Source organism: Vicugna pacos, chromosome 14, assembly GCF_048564905.1.
Source record: "Vicugna pacos chromosome 14, VicPac4, whole genome shotgun sequence".
NCBI lineage: Eukaryota > Metazoa > Chordata > Mammalia > Artiodactyla > Camelidae > Vicugna > Vicugna pacos.
This window is the reverse complement of record NC_133000.1, coordinates 69053380-69076750: the sequence shown is the minus strand read 5'-3', so window position 1 is coordinate 69076750 and position 23371 is coordinate 69053380. Positions and strand designations below refer to the sequence as shown.

At 43.6% G+C, this 23371-nt stretch overlaps 2 long non-coding RNA genes and 1 pseudogene across 3 annotated transcripts; 1 reads left to right on the top strand and 2 right to left on the bottom strand.

Moving 5' to 3' along the window:
• Positions 1-362: 362 nt before the first annotated feature.
• Positions 363-5525, bottom strand: LOC140701187 (uncharacterized). Of its 2 annotated transcripts, XR_012080118.1 has the most exons (4): positions 5401-5525; positions 2727-2769; positions 1650-1760; positions 363-1056 (listed from the first exon to the last, which is right to left on the bottom strand). It is a non-coding gene; the product is annotated as an uncharacterized lncRNA (long non-coding RNA). The 2 variants fall into 2 exon arrangements; XR_012080117.1 differs by lacking the exon at positions 363-1056 and having other exon boundaries at positions 1401-1760.
• Positions 5526-6059: 534 nt separating this feature from the next.
• Positions 6060-8591, top strand: LOC140701188 (uncharacterized). The gene is made up of 3 exons (XR_012080119.1): positions 6060-6088; positions 6750-6842; positions 8447-8591. It is a non-coding gene; the product is annotated as an uncharacterized lncRNA (long non-coding RNA).
• Positions 8592-22947: 14356 nt separating this feature from the next.
• LOC102542759 (large ribosomal subunit protein P1 pseudogene) lies at positions 22948-23367 on the bottom strand (annotated as a pseudogene).
• Positions 23368-23371: the final 4 nt, after the last annotated feature.

Here is a 23371-nt window from a genome sequence, read left to right as displayed (position 1 = left end):
TTTTTAATTTTTATATAGCTGGTGGAAATATAGTTTATCATTTTATTGTGCAAGTAAGAGGTAAGAGACTAGGTGAGAGTTCAGAACACTTCAGTGTGGAAATGGAATTGTGACCAGAACCTAGGAGACAGCAAGACACAACTCTATCAAGACTGTGTGCTGATTTTATGACAAATATCATCAATAACATGAACAAGATATTATGGGACACGTTATATTTGTTTTCATATAAGTTGCTAAAAAGGTGTAGAAACAATGTCTCTTCAGTAACTTACAAATGGGGTGAAATCTAGAACAGGAAGCAAAAAATAATCTAAAAGTTGGCTGCATGAAATTAGAAAGAAGTCATGTTGATAGGGATAAATGATTAACTTTATTGATTAAAGGAAATGTTTTTCGGATTAAACATTAAGATGTGCTCTTCGTTTGCTTTGAGACCGGATACCTGCTGACTTTCAGAGGGGCAACCTGGCATTAAAGGGAGAATGCCGTGAGCTTTAGGAGACTAGTTTAGGCTGAAACTAAGAAATATGTCAGTGACTATGAAATAGATGAGACCTGAGAGGAAAGAGGTGTGGTGTGTGGTCTGGGAACCAGGCAGTCTTCTGGTAATTCCTGCCACCCTCATCCAAAGAAAGAGACACTCTGCTTTCTGAAATCCCATTGTTTCTGCGGCCCTGGTTCACTTGGATGGGGCACCACTGTTCTCAGTCAACAGTCAAGCTTTGGAAGAGAAACTGAGGACCCACCTTCCCACCTTTGGAGGGAACACGTTTGACCAGACGGCACAATGTCTCCGTCTCAGGAGCTGTGAGGTGTCTGCTTAGCGTCTGAGGCTGACAATGCTCCCACCAGCACGGCCGGAGGATTCGTTTATTAGAGAGACTTTATGTGTCACATATAAAGCGTTTACCAAGCATTTTATAATCGTTTTTTACTGCTCCTCCTAGCAACCTTAACCACACTGCAGCCGTGCCCTCTGGGCCTCAGGGGTCTGCTGCCGCGATCACACCCAGCGCCTTCCGGAGCCTCCTCTCCAAACCTTCCGCTGGAATTCTGTTTAATCTCAATCAAAGTTAAAGTTTAGAAGTTGTCATGGTTAGAAAAGAGGATAGATAATTTAGCTGCCTTTGGACTTTGGGGATTACAATGATAGCCGATTTGCAACAACAAAAAAAAATTCCCGTAAAATGAAAGGCCATGTCTTTGGCTCTGGAAATCTCTCTTTGTTCTAAAATGAATAGGAAGATATTAAAAGTACAGAAAAATATACTGGTACAGAAGGAGTCACTGACATTCATTTCTCAAGCTATTTGTTGAATCCAATATAGAAAAGAGGCAGAAAGAGGATATTTTACACTAAAGGGATTAAAGTTACAAACAGAAATACCCAATGTCATTTATGCCTTTTAAATCTGTTTTTAGCATTTGCAACGTATATCACATTTACAGCACGAAATGTATTAAAAAGAGCGTCAGTAGTTAGTGGCCCGATGTGAAAGGAATTCAGTAAACTGCATGTCTTAGTTGTGCTTGAAAATTATGTTTCAGGCCAGACCCTGAAGGACATTTTTTAGGTGAATTTAAGATTTTGCTGCTTTTAAATTCATAACTTAAAGAAGAAAATGGTGCTTGTGACTCCAGCATACCTGAGGAAGAGTCCACGGTGTGGAATTCTTGGAGAACTGGTGCGTACCTGAGTAATTTAAAGCCAGACTGGATTCGATATTCAGGAACATTCCTTCAGGAGTTTCCTGCAACTGACAATAAGTAAGGCCCCTTAGGAGAACCCCCTTCTACCTCTGGGGCTATTCCCCACCCACCCTGCCCTGATCTGTCAGTCTTCCAATTGAAAAAGAACCCAGATGCGCTCTAGTTTTGTTAGTGCCTATTTTATGAGATGTGTACATCAGAGTCACGGTAAAAATAATATTTGTAAAAAAAAAAAAAAAAAAACAAAATCAGGGAAGACTGTGAGGTTGATACACAAGAATAAACTTTCAAGAAAATGTGCTAATTGTCAGTGGATTGGAAGACTGTTATTGAGACTATTCATTGCATTTGAATAAGGAGGCAGACTGAAATCTGCCACCCCGCCCTCTCCGCCCGACTCCAGAGTGAAAGGAGTCATGTAGGGAATTGAAATCCCCTGTAAATGACTTAACAAGTGTAGAAGAGTAATACAGTTCTTTTTTACCCATTAGTTATTTTCACTTCATAAAATCATAACGACTGGTAATGTGAAAACAGAAAATTTTGTTCACTTTTTTTTTTTCCCCTAGCAATACAGTGAGGAACTTGGAAATTCATCATGGAAGGAACTAGTCAAGAAGTGGAAGAGTGATCAGACCTGATTAAATGTTGTCTAAGCAGTGGTTTGCAGGGTGAACACAACTGCTGTCATTCAGGAGATGTTCCTCCAAACGATTGCATATATATATACATACACACACACACACACACACATGTTCTTAATTTTAGAAGCTACAACTGGCTAATGTGCACTTTAATGACAGTAATGTTATTCTCCCGAGAGATAACAGCAGTCCTACAGAGTCTAAGTAGAAATAACACATTTATGACACATATTTATAGCCTTCCAGACACAGTACTTCTCCATCAACACAGTCAGAGCGAGGAACAAAGCCCGAGAAGTTAGCTTCTAGTGTCTAATTCTAAAACCCTCCGTCCCTTACCAAAAAAAAAAAAAAAAAAAATCATCTTACCTTGTCAGGAAGAAAGAGCCTTCAGCTCCGGTAAATTGCAGGGCTGTAATTTAAAAAGAAAAAAGGAAAGAAAAAAGAGAGGGGGAGGAAAAAAAGTAAGGCAACTTTGATTCAAAATGTTTAAGATTCTAGCAGGACATACTGCTTTTGTATCTTTGAGTACTGCGCAAAGATTCCTGCTGAAGTGTTGTGCAATCTTCCCCGAGTGTAGAGAGAGCACACACTTGAGATTTTCCCTCTCTTTCCTCTCTTTTTACAGCACAAAGAGCTTCCCCACTCTGACCTCGCACTGTGCATTAGTGGAAGGCTCAGGAAGTTGATCTTGGAAGGGGTGACTGCTCGTGTTGCCCGGGGGTTATGCCCCCTCTTGACGATGGGTTAAAATTCTCACATTTTGGCCATGGGTCGTGTTTACATTGTCACGTTGCTATTGGACTTGACCTATTTGAGCACGGAAAATGTTTTCCCCAAATATCTCCAAAAATAGTTAAAAAATTTTTTTTTCCTGGTGGTACGGCCCTTTGGATTCCTGCGTGATCTGCTTCTGCGGTGAGACTGCAAGCGCAGAAGGGCAGGTGGTGCGCTGAGAACTTTGATCTCTCCCTGCTCTTCAGCCTTTGGAGTTCATCAAAATCGAGTCACTTTCAGGAAGGTCTGTGCTGAGGGAAGCACAGTCGTAAACGCTGCTCCCGGGGCCCTAAGCCCTCACTGAGCCAGGAGATGACACACCCGCTGCCAGTTCCTTTCAGAATCAGCCGGCTTTTATTTTTGTCCCCGTGTATCTGGTTCCTGTTTTGTCTCCAGTCTGTAAATGAGAATTGGAGTTACCGAGTAGAGTCTTCTGCACTATTTTTCCTATTGAAATGTGTGTGCGTGTGTGTGTGTGTGTGTGTGTGTGTGTGTGTGTGTGTTTGAGGTGTGACTGCTGAAAGCTGGTTGGGTTTTGTTTTTTTTTTGTTAGAATAATTGGTGAGCCAAACCATACTCTTACTAGTACGCAGTATGATTTGTTGTCATAGGAAGGAGGTTAGGACGTATACTTCTAAAGCATTTGTATTATCAGACAATTGTATTATTTTTCACCCGAGTCAGCCAATGAATCAGTTAGTTCAGCAACAGGGACATTAAGTCACCTTAGTGTCAGGGTCCTGGGGAGTCAGTTGGTCCCCATCCATCCCCTTGGTGTCCTCACCCCATCTCCTGTCCTACTGGCCGTCTAAATGCCAAAGATGCCCGGATTCAGATCCCTAGCTCAGAACTCTCTACAGAATTCCAGACCCATATATTCAATTGCCTGTGATATCTCCATTTAAAAATCTATGAGAAATGTAATTCTCAGCAAATGCACCTTCTGAGTTGCTTCCCGAATGTGCTCCATTGCAGACGTCCTCGTAGTCAGTCAACCAGTGGCCACTCCCGGCCACTCCAACCTTCCAGATGTTCCTGCCAAATATTTGGAGTCACTTTGTCTCCTCCTTTCCCTCGTATTCCACCTTCAGACAGCGGGGAGAGACCGTTGACTTTATTCCAGCAGTGCTGGAAGTTCCCGGGCTTCTCCTGCCCCTTGCCTGCCCCCAACCCAGCGTTACTCCAGTGGGGTCCCCACCGGCCTCCCTTCTGTCCTTGCCCCCGTCTTCATCTCAATCCCATGGCCACAGCATCTCTTTACAACACAGGTCGGGTGATGTTGTGCCTCTGTTCACACGCCTGCATTTCTCCCCAGTTGAGTCAGAAATAGAAGCCACGTGGTTATCGGGTCCTACGAGCCCCTCCAGCCGACCCTTCAGCTGCCCCCGGTGTCTCAGAGTACAGCTCCTCCAAGGTCTCCCTTGTTACTCCACTGCCAGGTCCTGCCCGTCCCTCTTGGAATGGAGCCTTCTCCTGGCTGGTGCCTTTTGCATTGGTTCCTCTCTCGTCCTGAAAAATACCCCCATGGGTAGTCCCCTCCCCTCCAGCATCTTTGCTCAAAGGCTCCCTCACAACCAAGTCTACCCTGAGATCTCTCTTTAAAATGCATCCTCAGCCCCACAGCCTCCATGACCTGCCCTACATCCTTCTTGCCCCCATACCTGCCTAATATGTGCTTTACTCATCCATTATTTTGTGTGTATTATCGCCTCTTTTTCCCTCTCTACCCCAACCCTGCTGCTACAAGATTCACCCGTGCAAGATCTTTGTTTTATTCTGACATATTCCAGGCTCCTGAAACAGCACACAGCACAGAGAGATGCTGAAAAAATGTTTCTTGAATGAATGGCATCTTAAAAGCGCATGGAATTAAAGAAATGTTGTAAATAAAAATTATGTCTATGCCCTCACCGTGCTGAAGAACTAAGGGAGGGAGAAGGGAAAACCCGAATGGAAAACACCAGAAGAGCAAAACATGTAGAACATCTCATTAGACATAGAGGACTAAGAGCCATGAAAAAGTAGGGGAGGCACCTAGAATGGACATATTCAGGGAGGACCTGGATATACTTAACTCATTGCTCTCAGTTTACAGGTGATGAAGCCTGACTTGAGCCAGACAGCAGCTGGTTCTCCAAGAATCCCTTGTAAAGCCTAATGCAAAGGTTAATGAAGTGGGATGGTTGAGAGACTGTCTGGTTCTCCCACCTCTGAGCCTTCATACAGGCTGTTCCTTGTACTTAGACACCCGTCCCTCTCTTTTCACCTGGCCAACTTCAGCTTCTCCTTCAGATCTTGATGGGCAGATCGCTTCCTCAGGGACCCTTCCAAACCTCTCCCCCAGGACTGGCTTCCTCTGCTCAGCACTCCCGAAGCTCTTTACATCTTCATCACAGCAGCTTTTGTAGACTTTCTTCCTGACCAGTCTGTAGATTCCTCAGGGAGAGGAGTATCTTTGTCCTGCCCCAGCTAGCATCCTAACACCCACCAGCCGTGGAATGTTTGTGGGGTGAATGACTGTCAGCCACACCCTAATCCAGGTCCCATTAGCCATTATCAAAGACAGAGAGCCTGGGATTCAACGTTGCCTGGGCTCTGATTTCCCAGTCAGACTGTCTCCCAGTCTTGCTGTACCTAATACCTTTTATTCATGGAGGAATGACTCATCAGAAATATTTTGGAGGCAAAGAGAAAGAAAGAGTCTAAAAATTAGAGCTCCCTCACTTTGTGTGATTATTCATTTGGCACATGGTGGGATACAAAATTGCTTAAGATCTTTCTGCTTATAATTTGCTCAGAGCCTCATTCAGGAAAAGGGAGTAAAAAGCATTTTAAAAAAAAACGTTGAAACAACTGGTATTAGAGAGATGTTCTGATGTGACCATGGCAGCACTGTGCTTGGGTGTGTAAGGTTCCAGAACTGTCTTAAAGAGTCAGCTTGACACAAAAGTAAGGTAATGCCATACAGTTAGAACAGGGCTTGGAGAACCATGGCCTGTTACCTGTTTTTGTGTGGCCTGGGAGCTAAAAATGGTTTTTACATATTTAAATAGAACAGCAAGAACAGAAAAATAATATTTCATGATAAATGTATATTTTATGAAATTCAAAATCAGTATCCACAAATAACGTTTTATGGGAACACAGCCATGTCCATTTATTTATGTTCAATGGCAGGGTAGTTAGTTACAACAGAAACCACTGTATAGTTCAAAAGCCAAAAATATTCACTATTTGCCCATTTACAAAAAAAAAAAAAATCTTGCTGATCCCTGAGTTAGAGGAAATAGCAGCTGCAAAGCTCTATCTGCAAAGTATGCAGGTTAAATGGAGTGCAAGGGGTGTGTGTGTGTGTGTGTGTGTGTGGCAGAGGGGTGTGCATGTGTGGAAGGGGCAGGATATGTTAGGAAATGAGGCTGCATATGTACTAGGGAAGAACAAATCTGACTCCACAATGAATCTGCTTCTGTTACATTAACCTTTGTATTCTATTGCTTTTGCTACAAGTTAATCACTAAAAGGATGTTATCTATAGCTTAAAAGATACATAATAACCCATCTCTGGGAACCCTGCCTCCCAGGTAATGAGCGTTGAGCTAAAATACCTTTGTGTAGCTCGCAGGAAACATCCTGACCAGACCCACCTGTGAATGGCCAGGAAGGCAGAAATGGACACAGCCCCTCTGGAGGCTGCCCAGAAGAGCAGAGGTAAGTCACGGGGAAGGAACCTGTCTGTGGGTCATTGTCATAGCAACCCCATCCGGGAGCACTTGCTGCTAACAAAAAGAGCTTGGAGGGGCATCACCCAGGCAGAGGAGCATCTTAAGTAACAGTCAGAGAAAGAGTTGGACCTCATTAAGGGAACATCAAGAGATTTTCATTTGGGGTGGTGTCTCCAAAGAACCACAAATGCATTCAAGACAAAAAGTGTCCTGAAGATGCCCAAAGTCCAGAGAACACTGCTGGTGAGTGATCAGAACCTTTCTGTACACCTACCTCTCCCTCCTCTAGTCCGTCTCAGCCCAGGAGGAGCCAGAAGACAGCCTCGTGGGGACAAGGGTAGGACAGGAAAAGGAGAAAGTGTTGAAATGGAGAGGCCAACCCCTTTCCCACGGCAGTTCTGACAAAGCAGGGGGTGAAGAAAGGGAAACAGGAGAGAAAACTTACCTCCGAATGAAGCTCAGCATTTTGACACTTATGATTTAGACTTTTAAACGACTGAAATTGGACTACTTTAATGAGTAAACATGCCTGGAGGGCTTTCCTTGTCTGAGAATGACCAGGAACATCAGGTGCCCCGGTGCTGGCCACAGAGCGGAGTTTTGAAAGGGTGATCATGACACAGTGATACTGTTTTCTCCTTGTGTCCAGTGGAATCCTGCCCTCTTGGCCCCACAATGAAGGCCGCAGAAGGTCTACGCTCGTAAATCACAGTAGCAATTTTACAGAGGGTCGCTTTCTCAATCTTGTTTTTGGAACAATAAAACACGAAGTTAAAAAGCATTTAAGTATAAGATTTTATTAACTTCATAAAAGAAATTTTTAATATTAGCCAAAGAATTTACGAGGTTATAGTTTTCAAAAAAGACCCTGTATGGTGATCAGTGGGAGTGGGTAGTAATGGAAAACCACCGCATTTGGGACTCAGATGGGGGCAATCTCTCCATTTGGCGATAATTGAATCTCAGTTGTGGTAGCTTATCCTGTCAGGGTCAGACCTATGTTGTGAAAGAGAGGAAATTAAATGTACTAACCAGAAAGTTGCTCAAAGTGCATTAAGGTCACGACAGAAGCTATCAAGGAAATTCGCAGTTGCAGCCTGTCTCCCCGCCACGGACTCAGCGGGGCGCCGGGGGCAGTGCTTCAGAAGGCACCCCGGTGCGGGCAGGTATTGGAAGTCGGCCTTGCCTATACGTTTCCTTGTTTCCATTAGCTTGGGTTACAAACAGCATTTTTTGAATGCCCTTTTTGGTAAGCACACTTCCTCTGTTTTTCTTACAAGTTCTGTGGTAAGTAAGAGAACTTCTGTAATCAGTAATCACCCATTTTATTTCTATTTTCTGTAATTTCGTAATGAAAGACAAACTTCTCCACTATCTCATAATTACCTATCTTGTCCTGTAGAACAGTACTTTCTTTGTGTAACAAAATATTCTTCTAAGAAGCTGGTAAAACTGGTTAAGCCGGTTCCCCACTGAAGCAGAAACCAACTCAAAAGGGAGCTCACAGATGGACTCTCTGGTGTTTAACATATGGGTGGGTAAACATCAAATATGTGACCAGAAAACTTTTTTTTCCTCCTGAACATGCAGAGATAACATGAAATTGATGTCTGAGAATACAATGTAAATAGCTCAGGAATTTAGTGATCAGTCAAGACAGAGAAACGCAGCATGGAAATCTCAGGGCAGACTCCTGCGGAGACAAAAGCCACATAACTGCAAGTCTGTGTCACCTGCATCTTCATAGCGTCTCTGGGGTCTACCTGTGGGCAACAGGGCTTGGGGATTTGGCCCGTTTCACCAAAGTAAACATTCAAATGACTCTTTCAAATAAGTGTGTGAATATTATTCAGTTCATCCATTGACTAAACCCTGAAATTACATGGTTTACTTTTTTAATGACCCAAGTGAGTATGCAATTTAATTCCATTTTGCCTTCACTGACGTCAGCGAAATTGAGAAAGAAATGCTGCTATAAAAATAGTCCACATTGAAAAGAAGAAGAAGAAAAAAAGGATGGTTGGGTAAAAGTTTAAGGTAAAATTCTTCAGCTTCTTTTAACAAAAAGTAACATTTGATCAACATCATTAAATGTTAGTATAACTCTTATCCCCAAAGCCTCTTCCAAGTAAACAATCCCTCCAGGATATCAGTTTTCTGTAGCAACATGCTTAGGGGAAAAAAAAACAGTTTCTACGCCAAGAATAAAATTCTACTGGCCAAATATTTGCATAAGCAAACATTTTCAAATTCAAATTCTACATACTCGCTAAACCTCTTGGTGTTTCTAAATGCTTTTGTGATTAGTCTTCGAGTTTTTGTTGGACAGATGTGTAAAACCAATAATTAGAAGTGAGGTGTTAAAAGATAAAAAATAAGGAGGATTTTGTTCATTATTAGCACTTAAAATTATGCTTAGCTCTTGTTATAGAAAACCAGAGATCCCAGACAAAAGTACTTTTAATTTGACCTGTCTTCAGATTCAAATCTTGAATTTATTAGAATCATTTCATTTGGCTGCCAGGGAGTAACTGGCTAAGACATAACATGAAAGATGGTGGGACATAATTTTTTTTGTTTTTCTTTTCAGTTGAGGCAACCTCAAGTAGACTTGTCTCTGTGACATCAAGTCTGAGACATAACAGCGGATGTGTATGTGGTGAATTAAAACAGCAGTATATAGACACATATAATTATATCCAACTCACCTGAGAAACACCCAGGTCCTAAATATTGGGGGAAAATAAAACTTTCTAACATGTTGTGGTTTGACTGTTGCAGATGAAAGGATGGGATCTAAATTTCACGTTACTTCAGCACATGTGAATTTTACTGAATAAATAATTTATAGAAGACTTACCTGAATAATTTTCCTGAAAAGAAGTCATGAATATCAGTCATTTCAAAGACTGAAACAATTGTTTTTCATGGTCCCCAAAAAACCAGCTATTATCATTCATTCCCAGCTCTTTTTGGTTATTTTTTGGTTCTTTGTAACTAGAGCTCCTTAGTTTAGTAACCAACTTTTTGAAAATTAAAAAAAAATTATTTTATTGAAGTATAGTTGATTTACAATGTGGTGTTAGTTTCTGGTATGTAGCAAAGCAATTCAGTTATACATATATATATTCTTTTTCATATTCTTTTCCATTATAGGTTAATACAGGATACTCAGTATAGTTCCCCATGTTACACAGTAGGACTTTGTTGTTCATCTATTTTTATATATGGTAGTTTGTATGTGCTAATCCCAAAATCCTAATCTATCTTTCCCCATCCCACACTTTCCCCTTTGGTAACCATAAGTTTATTTTCTATGGTTGTGGGTCTGTTTCTGTTTCATAAGTAAGTTGATTTGTGTCATATTTTAGATTCCACATATAAGAGATATCATTCGTATTTGTCTTTCTCTTTCTGACTTACTTCAGTTAGTATGATCATCTCTAGGTCCATCCATGTTGCTGCAAATGGCAATAGTTCATTCTTTTTAATGGCTGAGTAGTATTCCATTGCATACATACATGATGTCTTCTCTAAGATACAGATCAGCTTTAGTGCTTCTCTCCGACCAGTGTCTGTTCTTCAGAGAAATTGTACCAGTAGGAGAGAGGAGTCAACAACCCAGTACTCAGGTTCTCACAAGTTCTTTCACTGCATGTTCTTCAAAAAGTTTCCCTTTGACAGAAAAAACAAATGTTACTCTGTCTCTGTCATTCCTCAGTCTATTGTGTGGGATGCAGCTTATTCAGTCTTTCATCAAGTGTTTATTGAGCACTTACTTTGCACCAGATGTTTGGCTAGTGCTGGGAACCCAAAGAAAGATAACACGTTCACCCTGAAAGAGCTTCCAGTACACGTATATATGCTAGTATGTGCCACATTTATGCCTATTATCCATTCCTTTAGGTATAAGAACCTTCATAAAATAACTTCATTATCTTTATAAAGAAGGCTTTGTGATTTGCTTTTGCCCCTAATTGGTGGATGTTGCCCAGTAAGTCATCAGTGTTGACGATGGAGATTCCAGGGGTGCTAATGGTATGGTGGTAGTTCCAAAAGTGGGCTTCAGTGTGAAAAATAAAGATCTGTTACCAGTTAGTGAGTAATGACATATTAGATGGAGAAAAAGAATTGCAGAAAGAGAGGGGTGTACAGAAACCCTGAACAATCAAAGTGGTGTCTGAGAGGAAAGCAGCTGTATTTTAAAGGACTGAAATTGTTATCAGTGACCAGCAGAGACAGTGAACTGGCACCCTCCTTTTGTGATATATCTCCTAAAAACCAACCAGCACCTACTGACACCTGTCAATCCTTTCAAGTTTTCTTATACTAAGAGTAAGTTCAGTTACAAGCTTAGTCGACATCTATTGATTTTGCATATTTGAAAAGGAAAATTAGACTGGTGTGTTGGGGACCAGTGTTGAGAGGCACTTGCGAGGCTCAGTCCTGTTCAAAAGACAGCCTGAGACTTCAGGAGATGCACGTTGGTCCCCGTCAAGAGGGGAGGCTGGTGCTTGGCCCATCTCCACATAAGGTCTGCTTGGTGTTCCAACAACTTTTACTGCAACCTGTAGGAATCCATGATGTACAGGATGTGGTTTCAGGAAGGAGGCAATCATCTCGGGAATCAAATACCAGCCCCCCAAATTTAGCTTTTTAGGAATAATAACAGGCATATCCCCCATTTTTATTGCGATCATACATTGGCCGGGTAGAGACCTAACGAACACTGTCTGAACCTTTAAGCAGTTATGCACGGTTGGTAGAATTATTCTTATTTTACAAATTAAGACTCTGGATTTCAGAGAGATCAATAGTTTGTCTGAGACACAACAGCTCTGAAGTATCAGCATTGGTTTGAAAACCCAGGTGTGTCTCTAAAACCCAGGTTTTCACTGTCATTCCATGTTACTAATAACAAGACAGACTTTATGCCATGAACTACATGACTAGGCGTTTTTAGACACAGAGTTCTCCATTTCTGATACTTCCTTATGTCCCAAATAAACCTCAATACAACAACAAACTGTTTAAAGCATTACATGGGCTCAGCGATACTGGTTGCAGAAGGACCCTGGGTGCCTGGATTCAGAGAGTGATCATGTGTCATGGTTGCACTGACAGATTCTGCTAGTTGAGTGCTACCTAGGAAATCTGTAGCAAACCAAGGGTAGACCAATTTGTTTATTGCAGAATTGTCCAGACAGAAGGGCAGCTCTGAGAGCAGAGGTGAGACTTCAGAGCAAAGGCTTTTAGCTGTTTATTTGCTGCTGTGGTACATTTGTCAAATGTGTTGTCCTGAGCACCTGATTTCTCGATGATAACGCATGAGCTGCTATAAAATGCTTTCAGAGCCCGAGATCAAAGGGGCCGCGTTGGAACTGATAATGCAGTTGCTACCTTTGAAGTTATAGACACTTTTATTTTGATATTGTTGTCCTTCCCTGATATTGGAAGGGCTTAATTTTATCACAGTTGCTTTTGGATGATGTTTACTGTGGACTGATATATTAGTTATTAAGTTTTTATTGTCACATAAAAATTCCCATTTACTCAAGAGAGAGACTGTATATAAATCAGAAGTGAATAAAATAATGGCTTTAGTGGATGTAATTTATTAATATTATGACTTTAATTAACTTGTTCATAGTAATGAATATGTGAATTACCCATGGTTCTGCCTGACAGATATATTAGCCAGTGTTTGCTCACCTTGAGCGTTTCAATATATTAGACAGCGATTCAAATTCTGGACTCTTGTCTTTCTACATTCATGAAAAAATGAAGTTATACACAAAATAAGTTTTAATTAAGTTTGTTCATGATGTACAAGAAAGAGTCATATTATGGTCTATTACATGGCTTGTATGTAGTCTGACATTTTCTTCTCAGCTCTATTCAGCTATATTTTATTTTTTGATTTAATTTAATTTAATTGTTTAAATGATTTTATTTTGGGGGTTAATTAGGTTTATTTATATATATTTTTAGTGGAGGTGCTGGGGATTGAACCCAGGACGTCATGCATGCTAAGCACACACTCTACCACTGAGCTGCACCCTCCCCCAGGCTACATTTTAAATACAATAAAATTCACCCATTTTAAGTACGAGTATACAGTTTGATAAATTTTGGTAATTGATACAATCATGTAACCACTACCACTACAAATATATGGAGCATTTCCCTTAAATGAGGGAGTTTTGCATGCTTCCAGTCCCAGTGGATCACTGATACACACTGATGCCGCTGCTGTTTTAATTTTTCTATAATTTCATGTAAATGGAATTTTATGATGTGTAGCCTAGATTAGGGTTCTCCAGAGAAACAGGAGCAATAGAATTCTTTCTCCTATCCGTCTATTTATCTATCTACAGAGAGATTTATTTTAAGGAAGTTGACATTTGATTTTGGGGGTGGGCAAGTCTGAATTCTGCAAGGCAGGCTGGAAGTTTTGGGAAGTTGAAGAGTTGATGTTGCATCTTGAGTCCAAAGGTAGTCTGGAGACAGAACTCTTTCCTTTTTTTAGGGGACTTCAGTCTCTTCCCTTAAGGCCTTCACATGATTGGATGAGACCCAGCCACATTATGGAGGGTAATCTGCTTTATTCAAAGACTACTGGTTTAAATGTTAATCACATCTGAAAGATACATTCATGGCAACATCTAGACTGTTTGACCAAACAGCTGGGCAGCATACCCTACCCAAGTTGGCACATAAAATTAATCATCACGCAGCTTTTTGTGATGAGTTGCATTCACTCAGGCATGATGTTTATGAGATTTATCCATGTTATTGAATGTATTCATAGCACATTCTTTATATCGTTCATTTGTATTCCATGGAACGACTATACCACAATTACTTATCCATTTACTAGTTGAACATTTGAGTTCTTTCCAGTTTTTGTCTAATATAAAAAATACTGTTCTGAACTATGACAATTAGATGGCCTTTAAAATGACTTCTTGAGTCAGTTTAAAATGTGATCAATTTTACTTCATATATTGCTGCATAAATGGCTGATGTTTATATTGCCTTTAGAGTTTACAGAGTATGTTTGCATTTTTTGCTTCATTTAATTTCTACCATATAATTATTTAAATAGTAAGCATGTAAAATAATGCTTTTGGTATATGTTTCCATATTAGTTATCTCATTTACTATTTACAGCAATCCTGTGATGTAAGTATTTTTAGTTTCATTTTGCAGATGGAAAAATGGAAAGTTAGGGATATGTAAAGATTTGCCTAAGATGACTATAATAGGAAGTTACAGAGCTGGGATTCAGACCAGGGCGTTTTGACTTGAAGCCCAATTAGCTCTGTTCACTGGTGATAGCCAAGAGTGTGCCCAGAAATTTCTATGATAAAATTGCAATAAAGCATTGGAAAGAGGCACGGTCAAGGCTCAATCAACCTGAAGAGTTAATTTTCCTGATTTAGAAAGAACACAAAGTCTTGACCAAATTTAAGGAATGAAAAAATTCAATCTCCTCTAAAGTAGGTGCTGAAAGCTCCACTTTACAAACAAGGAAAAGCAAGGACCACTGAGATTAAACACTTTGCTCGGAAGGACATAGCTCATAAGACATTGAGGTGCAGTTGGCACTTACGTCTGCCAGACTCTGAAGTGAACCCTCTAATCCAGGGTCAGCCAATGTATACTATGAAGGGCCAAGTGGTAAATATTTTATGTGTTGTAAGCTATGGGACAAAGTTGAGAATGGGATGTAAGTACTTATGTACAAGACTGTCTCTGTCAAAAGTACTCAGCTCTGTGGTTGAAGCATTAAAGCTGGAACATACATAAAGAAGTGGTGTGACGGCGTTCTAGTAAAATTTTACTCACAAAGACGGTGCACTTGGCCCGTGGTCTGTAGTTAGCCAACATCTACACCGAAGGATGCTCTATTGCTCCTTTTATCTGGGGGAGGGAACTCCCTTTTCTGCATTAGTTTAAAGTTATTGGGTAAGTGGAAGGTTTTCACTTAATGGTTCCCTGAGAAAGTTTGATTAAATCCCATTGAATAAAATCCCATTTAGTGCCTTCTGTTTATGGAAGTGCAGGTAAACGGGAAAATTGTCATCTTAGGTAACGCTGGTAGGCTTAAGGGCTTAGAACATCCAGTTAGCTAAACAGAGGATGATAGTTAAAACAGGGAGAGAAAAGCTAGATCATGTGATAATCTTTACTTCTCTGAAAAAGGAAATATTTCAGTTCCTATGTATATAAATCTCTGGCTTATTTTTGAGTCTGTCAACAGTACATCGCATGAATTGTGTAAGTCTCCTATTGATGCTGTGACAAATTGCCATAAACTTAGTGGCTGCAAAAATACAACTTTGTCTTTTAGTGGGAGAGATCAGAAGTCTTGCTGGGCTAAGTGAAGATGACGGCAGGGCTGCGTTCCTTAGGGAGGCTCCAAGGGAGAAGGTTTCCTTGCTTTTTCTAGCTTCACAGGCTGCCCACATCCCTTGGCTTATGGTCCCTTCCCCTCAGTCTGACCTCAGCTTCTGTTGTCCATCTCCTGCCTCTCTCCTATATGGACCTTTGTGATGATTTGGGCCCATCTGGGCTTAATTACATCTGCAAAGTCCCCTTTGCCATGAAAGGGGCCCTATCCCTGGGCTCCATGAATGAGGACGTCTTTGGAGGAGCGTTACTCTGTCTATCACAGAAATGATGTTCAGCAGTGGGTGGGTGGGGCACGGAGAGGACCACTTTAATAAGACTGTGTTCCTCCAGAGGCACAGGACAGCCTCCAGTTTGGAGAAGTCAGCTTAGGAAACAGTCCTGTCAACTGAGACCTGTCATTTTTCACAGCAAAAAAATCGGAAGCATTTTGAGGCCCTGACACCATTCCCTGGATGAGCAGATATGAAGTGACAGCCACACGGACTTGATCTGAGTGTGAGAGTTTATCAGGATGTTGGCACTCTCCTTATCTCTTTTAGCCAAGTAATTTGTACCACTCAAAATGTAGCTATTGTTAAGGAAATGATTTAAAGATGAGTCACATGTTGATGGTATTTAGCACCTACTGTAAGGATCTGTTACGCTTTCTTCTTTGCAGGGCTGCATGCAAATGTGTAACGGCTCTCTTGTAAAAGGGTTTACAGATGGTCCCGGACTGACAAAGGGTGACAATGATTTTTTGACTTTACTGTGGTGTGAAAGCAACAGGCATTCAGGAGAAACCATACTGCAGATTTTGAATTTTGATCTCTGCCCAGGCGAGGGGTATGCGGTCAGATGTTCTCTTGTGATGCTGGGCAGAGACCACAAGCCGCAGCCCCTGGGAAGACCCCCAGGCACGAGGGTAAACAACTGATAGGGTTACAGCCACCCTGGACCCAGACAACTATTCTGCTTTTCATTTTCAGTGCTGCGTTCGATAGACTGCGTGGGATACTCAACACCTCATTATGAAACTGGCTTTGTATTAGATGATTTTGCCCAAATGTACTAATGTAACTCTTCTGAGCACGTCTAAGGTAGGTGTGGCTAAGCTCTGATGTTCATTAGGTTAGGCATGTTAAGTACATTTTTGACATACGCTATTTTAAACCTGTAATGAGTTTATCAGGATGTCAGCCCACTGCGCTATTAGTTTATAGACAGATCTTTCAGAATTTCGTGGGGAACACCAGGTAAGCATTTTCTCACCACGAAAAATGACCACTGGGATGATGCTAGCCTGGTCTGTCCCAGGGGACTCGAAAGCAAATAGAATGATATTCTTTGCACAAAGTCTTTTAGATGAAGAGAAAGTAAAGTGAGCTGAACTGTTTCCAGAGGCTCCCCAGGAGAAATTCCAGCGACTTTCTGGTAAATAACCAGCCCTACTAGTGCTCTGCTGAGCTCTGAAAAGATGTGTAAACATGTCATTACCACGCCGAGGGGATCAAAGACGACAGTGATGGACCCCGTGTTCTATTTTATAAGGTAGAAATTGCTTCCCCGAATCGTGCTGCCTGGACTGAGTTTAGTGTGGAGATTGGAGCTCAGTCTCATGGTTGAATCCAAGAACCAGATTGGTTTCCCAAATAGGTGACAGTAATATCTTGTGGCTCTGTCTTTGGCTGCAGAATGTGTGAATCATGGGGTTCTATTTTCAAAAGCACCAGGCTTCAGTTATTTCCATGTGTAGTTAATCGCTGGCAGTAATACCAAAGCTGATGAGTAATTTCCCAACTTTAAAATTCCTTCGTAGAAGGATATTCCCCAACCTAAACACCAGGAAGCAGGATTTAAGTTAGATTTAAGAGCTGGCGGATGGTGAAGTTTGTTAAATACTGAAACCAGCTCCTGAAGGAGATGGCAAAGTCTTCACTGGAGGTCTCTGATGATGGTTTAAGTGTTGGCTTGCCTGAAGGCAGAGGGTATTTTTAACGTCTTGAATCTGCTTATTGTGGATTTCAGGAGATCTTTGAGAGAACATCCTCGGATACACTCACTGGGGCAAATAGGGTGCGTATGGACCTGGTTAAAGTATTGTAACTGTGTATGTGCCTTCTCTTTGAACAGCTGGTCGTAATTTAGAGATGAGCTACTCCGCAGCTCTCTTCTTGGTTTAGAGAAACTGTAGAAAAAAAAACTCTCCATGTTGGGCCTTTCCGAGAGCTGTTGAGTTTCCAAGCATTAAGTCTACAGCTGAGAAACAAAGAAATTCAGAAATTCCTGAAGTTCTGGGCGCTACAGTAAGTATTGGTTATCGGGTCCAGCCTTGCTTAATGTTAAGCCGGGGAACCCCAGGGCAACAGACAGAAGTTTTATTAGTCGTGCAGAGATCTGAACTCCTGGCTTGTGGGGAAGCTCTGATCTCCTCAAGTAGAACCCAGTCCCAAGCCTTCCCCCCTATGTTGGAAGAGGCGTGCGTGACCGTGTAGGAATGTCAGGCTGGCAGCAAGGAACATGTTGTTACTGAACCTTAAACATGTTGGTTTAGTAAGTATTGTCCCAGCGGAGGGAACAGATCCTCCTGAAGGAAAAGGTACCGATGGGGACCGTTGCTCTGTAACTGGAAGGGTGCTCAGAGCTGGGAGATTCCTGCCTCCAGCGCTGACTGCCTCTCTGGGCCTCTCTTTTGTTTGCGTTAGTGGAAGAGCTGTTTGCCTTCAAGGACTAAACCTGTCAGGTCCGGGGACACCCTTGGACCCGCGCGTTCCTGATTCTTGGTTAGAGCTCATGCTTGAAACCATATGTTCTTTCACGTTCTTGCTAATGACATGAGTCAAACCAAGGAAGCCCTGCCTTTTTATGTGGACTGCACAAGGCTGGGAATAGCCAATAAAAACAGTGAATGGCTGTATCAGGAGGCTGAAAGGATGTGTAAATACGGAACACCATAGATCAGAAACAGAGAGATGAAGTTTAATGGCATTAAGTGTGATGTCTTATGATTCAGCTTGTACAGATTAGTTACATAATATGAGGCTTTCATTGCAGTTCATCCTGTGAAGTCAACACCTTAGGCACCAGATAAGGCGATGGACCTTATCCAGTAATGAGGACCTCCCCTCAAAGGAAGCTGACGAATTTCACAGTGGTTGGCAATTCGCTGGTGATCAGTAAACATTTGCGGCAAAGATTAAATACCACATGTAAACTAGAGATTTCCTAAGACTTCTTTAATGTTCTTTTTCCTCTCTGATACCTTTGTTACCTTTCCTCAGAGAGTTTCTCAGTCAGCTTGGTCTTCCCCAAACCTCCTGTGCATCTGTTTTCCACCTTTAAAGACACACAATTCTCACATGGAGTTAGCACTTTCTTTTTACTAGTAAAATAGTATTATTACGTTAAATAACATAAGTATTAAATAACGTAACAGTCCAGCTCAACCTATTCCCCAGCCTCAAGCGGGAGCAGTTCTTTTACCCCGAGGAAAATTTTCAAGATGTAATTTTAGTTTAATCTAACTATTCATGATTTTCTTCAGTATACACACAATTACGTGTTCGCTTTAAACATAGCTGACACTAATAATTGCATTTAGTTCCTGAATTGAACTTCAATATTTCACACTTGTTGATGGGAAACTTTGTAATGACTTAACACGATATGCTTGATTTTGGGAGGAAAAGTCATGTTTTGAGGAATATAAAATTAACAGCATCGGTTATGTTAATCATTGATATTCCTCATGTATAAATTCATACATTATTAATACATTAAGTTCTGTGAAGTATTACAGTCTGGTGGAGAGGAGAGAAGAAGAATGGATTCCAAGTGGAATCATATGTTTAACACCGTATTCTGCAATTTGATAGCATGACCTAATTTGTAGAAAATGAGACTTCAGTGATAGCCATCTTTGGTAAATAACAAAACTTGCCACAAATGTGCTAATTATAAAGGCATGCGTTGGTTTGTACAAATAATACTTTGTAATCATTGTAACTCTTTGTGGACTGTGACTGGTATGCTTACACGTAAACAAAGTGCATTATTCAAGAGTTCTACCCTACAGGCGAAATGTGCATCACTCAGCCAACAACATCAGACACAAATAAACACTGACAACACGAACGACTGTCTAGGTGCTTTCTAGGTTACTGCTGGGAATCGCAGAGGCTCTGCGAACTTGGGTTTTGTTTTTTGTTTTAAGAGAAATCGTTCGGAATATGAGGAAGGAAACCATTACTGTACACACGTCTGCTTATGTAAAAAGCAAAGAGGGAAATGGAGAAAAATGAGAAGGGGTTTGGAGGCACCTAAAAGCAAAGGAAACTTTGATGGACTGTGGCCGACCTTGGAGTCCAGTTTAACCCGGGGCTTGCACACTCCAGCCTGGACTGAGTCTGGACGGCTGGGTCTGTGCCAAAGCCCCCAGGACGTACCAACAGTGCGGGTTCGTGTCAGTCGCTCTGGGCCTGGAGAGCAACGGGTAAGAGTCCTGGTGGAGAAGACCGTTAGCAACGGCGCGTCAAGCCGCCACTGCAGGTGCTGGGAGGCGCCTGTGCTCCGAGGGCTCGAGGGAGCGGGAGACGGAGCGCGCGCCCGGGCCTGCAGCCTCAGGCGGGGCCGCCAGGGAAGGTGTGGGGCCGCAGGCGCGGGTCTGGGGCGCGGGAGGCGGCGCCCCGGGCAGACGCCAGCCCGCAGAGCAGCCCCGACGCCAACCGGCGTGTGCGTGCTCGCGGGGCTCGCGGGGGCCCTGAGCCGCGGGAGGCGCGGAAGGCCTGTGGGCGCGCGGGGCGCCGGGGCAGGGGGCGGAGCTTGCGGCGCGGCGCCGCCTCCCGCACGTGGGCCCCACGCGCCGCGCGTGCGCTGAACGGGGCGGCGGCGGCGGCGGCGGCGGCAGACGCGGGCCTCCTGTTGGTGTGAAGCTGCCGGGAGCCGCGGGAGCCGCGGGACGTGGGGCGCTTTCAGAAGCTAGAAAATCCCTCTCCTGCAGCCTCCCGAGGGGCGCGCGGCCTGGGGCGCCGACGTCTGGCCTCCCGAGCCGCTAAGGTGAGAAACACGCTGTCGTTTGTGCTGCTTTAAGCCGCTCAGTTCGGCCTGTGGAAATGTGTTACAGCAAAAGCCAAAAACGGCTACAAGTGCGGGCACTGCCGAGAGGCAGAGCAGGGAGCGCTGGGGGCAGGACGGGGCTCTGGGTCGCACCCGGGGTGGGGGGGCGCTCGACGCCTGCTCCTCGGTTTGGGTTTTATCTCGATAGTGATGGGCGACGCCTGGCGGGTTTGGGGGCAGGGCATGGACTCGACGTGTGTTCTAGAAGCGTACTCAGGCCACAGGAAGGCTGGGGGTGGGGCGCAACGGTTAGGAGACTTCTGGCAGAGAGCGTTGACTTGGGAAACAGTAAAGTAGCGTGGACACAACTTGCTGAGCGATTGCGTGGTGGGGGGTGGGCTGCAGGGAGGGGGCCGCGTCGAGCAGGGCCGCCTTGCTTTTTACTGGATTGTTGGGCGGCGGATGGAGAATTCCCTCCGGTGAGGGTCCAGGACGAGAAGTGAGTTTTGTGGTCTCTTGGTAGGAAATTGATGGCGTTTCCTTTGGCCCCTTAGTTCTGAAACGTAGGTGAAGTCATCTCTTGAAAACGAATGGGTTAGAGATCCTGACGTGAGAATTCTAAGGAAGGAAACAAAACGTGTATTATCTTCTGTGAATAGGAGTTAAAACTTGTGTTCACAGTAAACTAGAAGAACAGGCAGCCACGAAGACCCAGGTGAGTGCTGGGCCTCTGCCCGCTGGATTTCTTCTGCCTGAAACAAGTTCCCTTGCTTTCTTGCCCTGACCAGCTACAAGCTTCCTTGAGATCCCAAACAGGAAGGCATTTATATCCAAGTCTTCCCTGGAAACTTAGGTACCCGTTGTGAACAGTGTTAGTTTTGCCCACCTATTTCCTCTTTCTGATACCTGGAAATCTCCTCCTTTCAATACCTGCTCCTGTGCCTCGGGTGGGGATTATGACAAAGCCCCACTGTCTCCCTAGTGGGTTGGACACGGGGCCCTGGCTGGCCAGAGTGATTCTTTGAGAATTAATGTGGATGCTGAGTGAGCCTCCCTCCCCAGACAAGATAACAAAGGACCAGGGGAACCTGGGGCTGACTGCTTTCCTACAAGGGGAAGCCTGCCTGAGAAGAAGGCATGGACGGAGCAAGTGCAGAAGGGCCCTGAAGTGGATATTTAAGCCCCCAAGCACACGTCTACCCTTTGGACTTGCTGCTTGTGGGACATTCAGTTTCATTTATTCACTTTACTCAGCTTGAGCTTGGCTTCCATTCCTGGCAGGCAAGACTTTTTACTAATAATTCTCACCTGTGGCTCCTTGTAATTCCCCCTCCTGACACCTGCCGTGCTTCACCACTAACTGCCCGGTTACTCCTGCTGTTAGTTTTCTAGGACTGCCTTTAAGGACGAAAACTGGGTGTCTTAAGTCCGCAGGAACCTTTCCTCACAGTCATGGGGTTGGAAGTCCCAAACCAGGATAGTGGCAGGGTCATGCTCTCTGCAGGCTCTTGTGGGAGAATCTGTCCTGTGCTGTTCTTTTAGCTTCTGGTGTTGCCTGCAACCCTTGTGGTCCTTGGCTTGTAGGAGCATCACTCCAGCCCCACCTCCATCTTCATGTGGAATTCTTGCTGTGTGTCTTCACATCTTCCCTCTTGTGTCCGTGTGCTTTTCTGTGTCCCTGTTCAATATAAGCTGATGTCCAAATCCACTTACAAAGACATCAGTTATCCAGCCGCCTTCCCACAGCATTGACCTTACTGTAACTTGTGTATTAATTGCACCTGTGAAAGATCCTATTTACAAATAAGGGTACGCTTACAATTACCAGGGGTTAAAACTTGAACATGTCTTTTTGGGAGACACAACTCAACCCACAACGCTTGGCCACATCATCATCCATCATCCACAAAGTTGTAAACTGAGAGCAGAAACCACATACATCATTTCAGAGCTGCCTTCAGGTGCTCACTTAGCGCCTGATACACGGCTCAAAAAGGAAATCTCACTGAAGCAGAAAGGAAGAGAGGGTTTCCGCAGAGAGGCAGAGGCTGGCAGCATCAAGTGCTCTCAGAGTTTCAAATAAAGATGGCAACAGTGGAGCATCGGAGCATTAAGCCCGAGAGGCTTGGTGAGTGCTGTGGTTTGGGCTGAAGTCGTGACAGTAGCATACAAAGTGTGAGGAAGACAAGAAATTGGAAGGAAGTCCTTCAGGAGTCTCCTCTATGAGAGGCAGGAGAATGACAGCTTTGTTTGGAAGAGTGTTTGATTGGAGGAAGATATTTTGATGTTTGAATGTGAAAGTAAGGCTTCTGAAGACAAGCTGAAAGATCTATGCAAGGAGACAGGAAAATTGATGGAAACTGGCCAGCAGATCTCACTTTCAAACTTGGGCTTGTTCCTGGGGAGCCCTGGGGGTTAGTACCTGCCACACCAGGGATGTGGCTCTGGTGGTGGCTTGCTTGGCCTTTCTGCAGGGGTCCCACTCTGAGGCTTCATCATGGGTCAGTCATAAGAGGCTATCTCCTGAGGGTTCCTCCTTTCTCTCTTTGGTTGTGACGTGGGGTGGGAAGGTAGACGGCATTCACTTTTTTCCTTTTTTTAAGAGCTCAGCTTTTTATTGAATGTGTTAATAAAGAGGTTTAGTCAAAAAGCCCAAAGCCCGTGTCATCATCAGACTCCTCAGATTCCTCTTTTTCTGCTTCTATTTTCTCTTCAGTGGGGGCAGCAGTGGTGGAGGGGGCAGGACCTCCCCGCTGGGGCAGGACCTCCCGCTGGGGCAGGGCCACCAGCCCCTACATTACAGACGAAGCTCCCAACGTTGACACTGGCCAGAGCCTTTGCAAACAAGCCTGGAAAAAAGGTTCAGCATTCACACCAGCTGCTTTAATGAGGGCATTGATCTCATTCTCCGTGACCGTGTCCTCATCATTGTGCAGGATGTGGGCCAGTAGATGCAGGCAAGCTCGGAGACGGAGGCCGTGGCACAGGACAGCTCCAGGCGGGCGCTGCCAGACACAGTGCTAGTCTCCAGATGGAGCACGGGCCTCACCCCAATGCATCCTT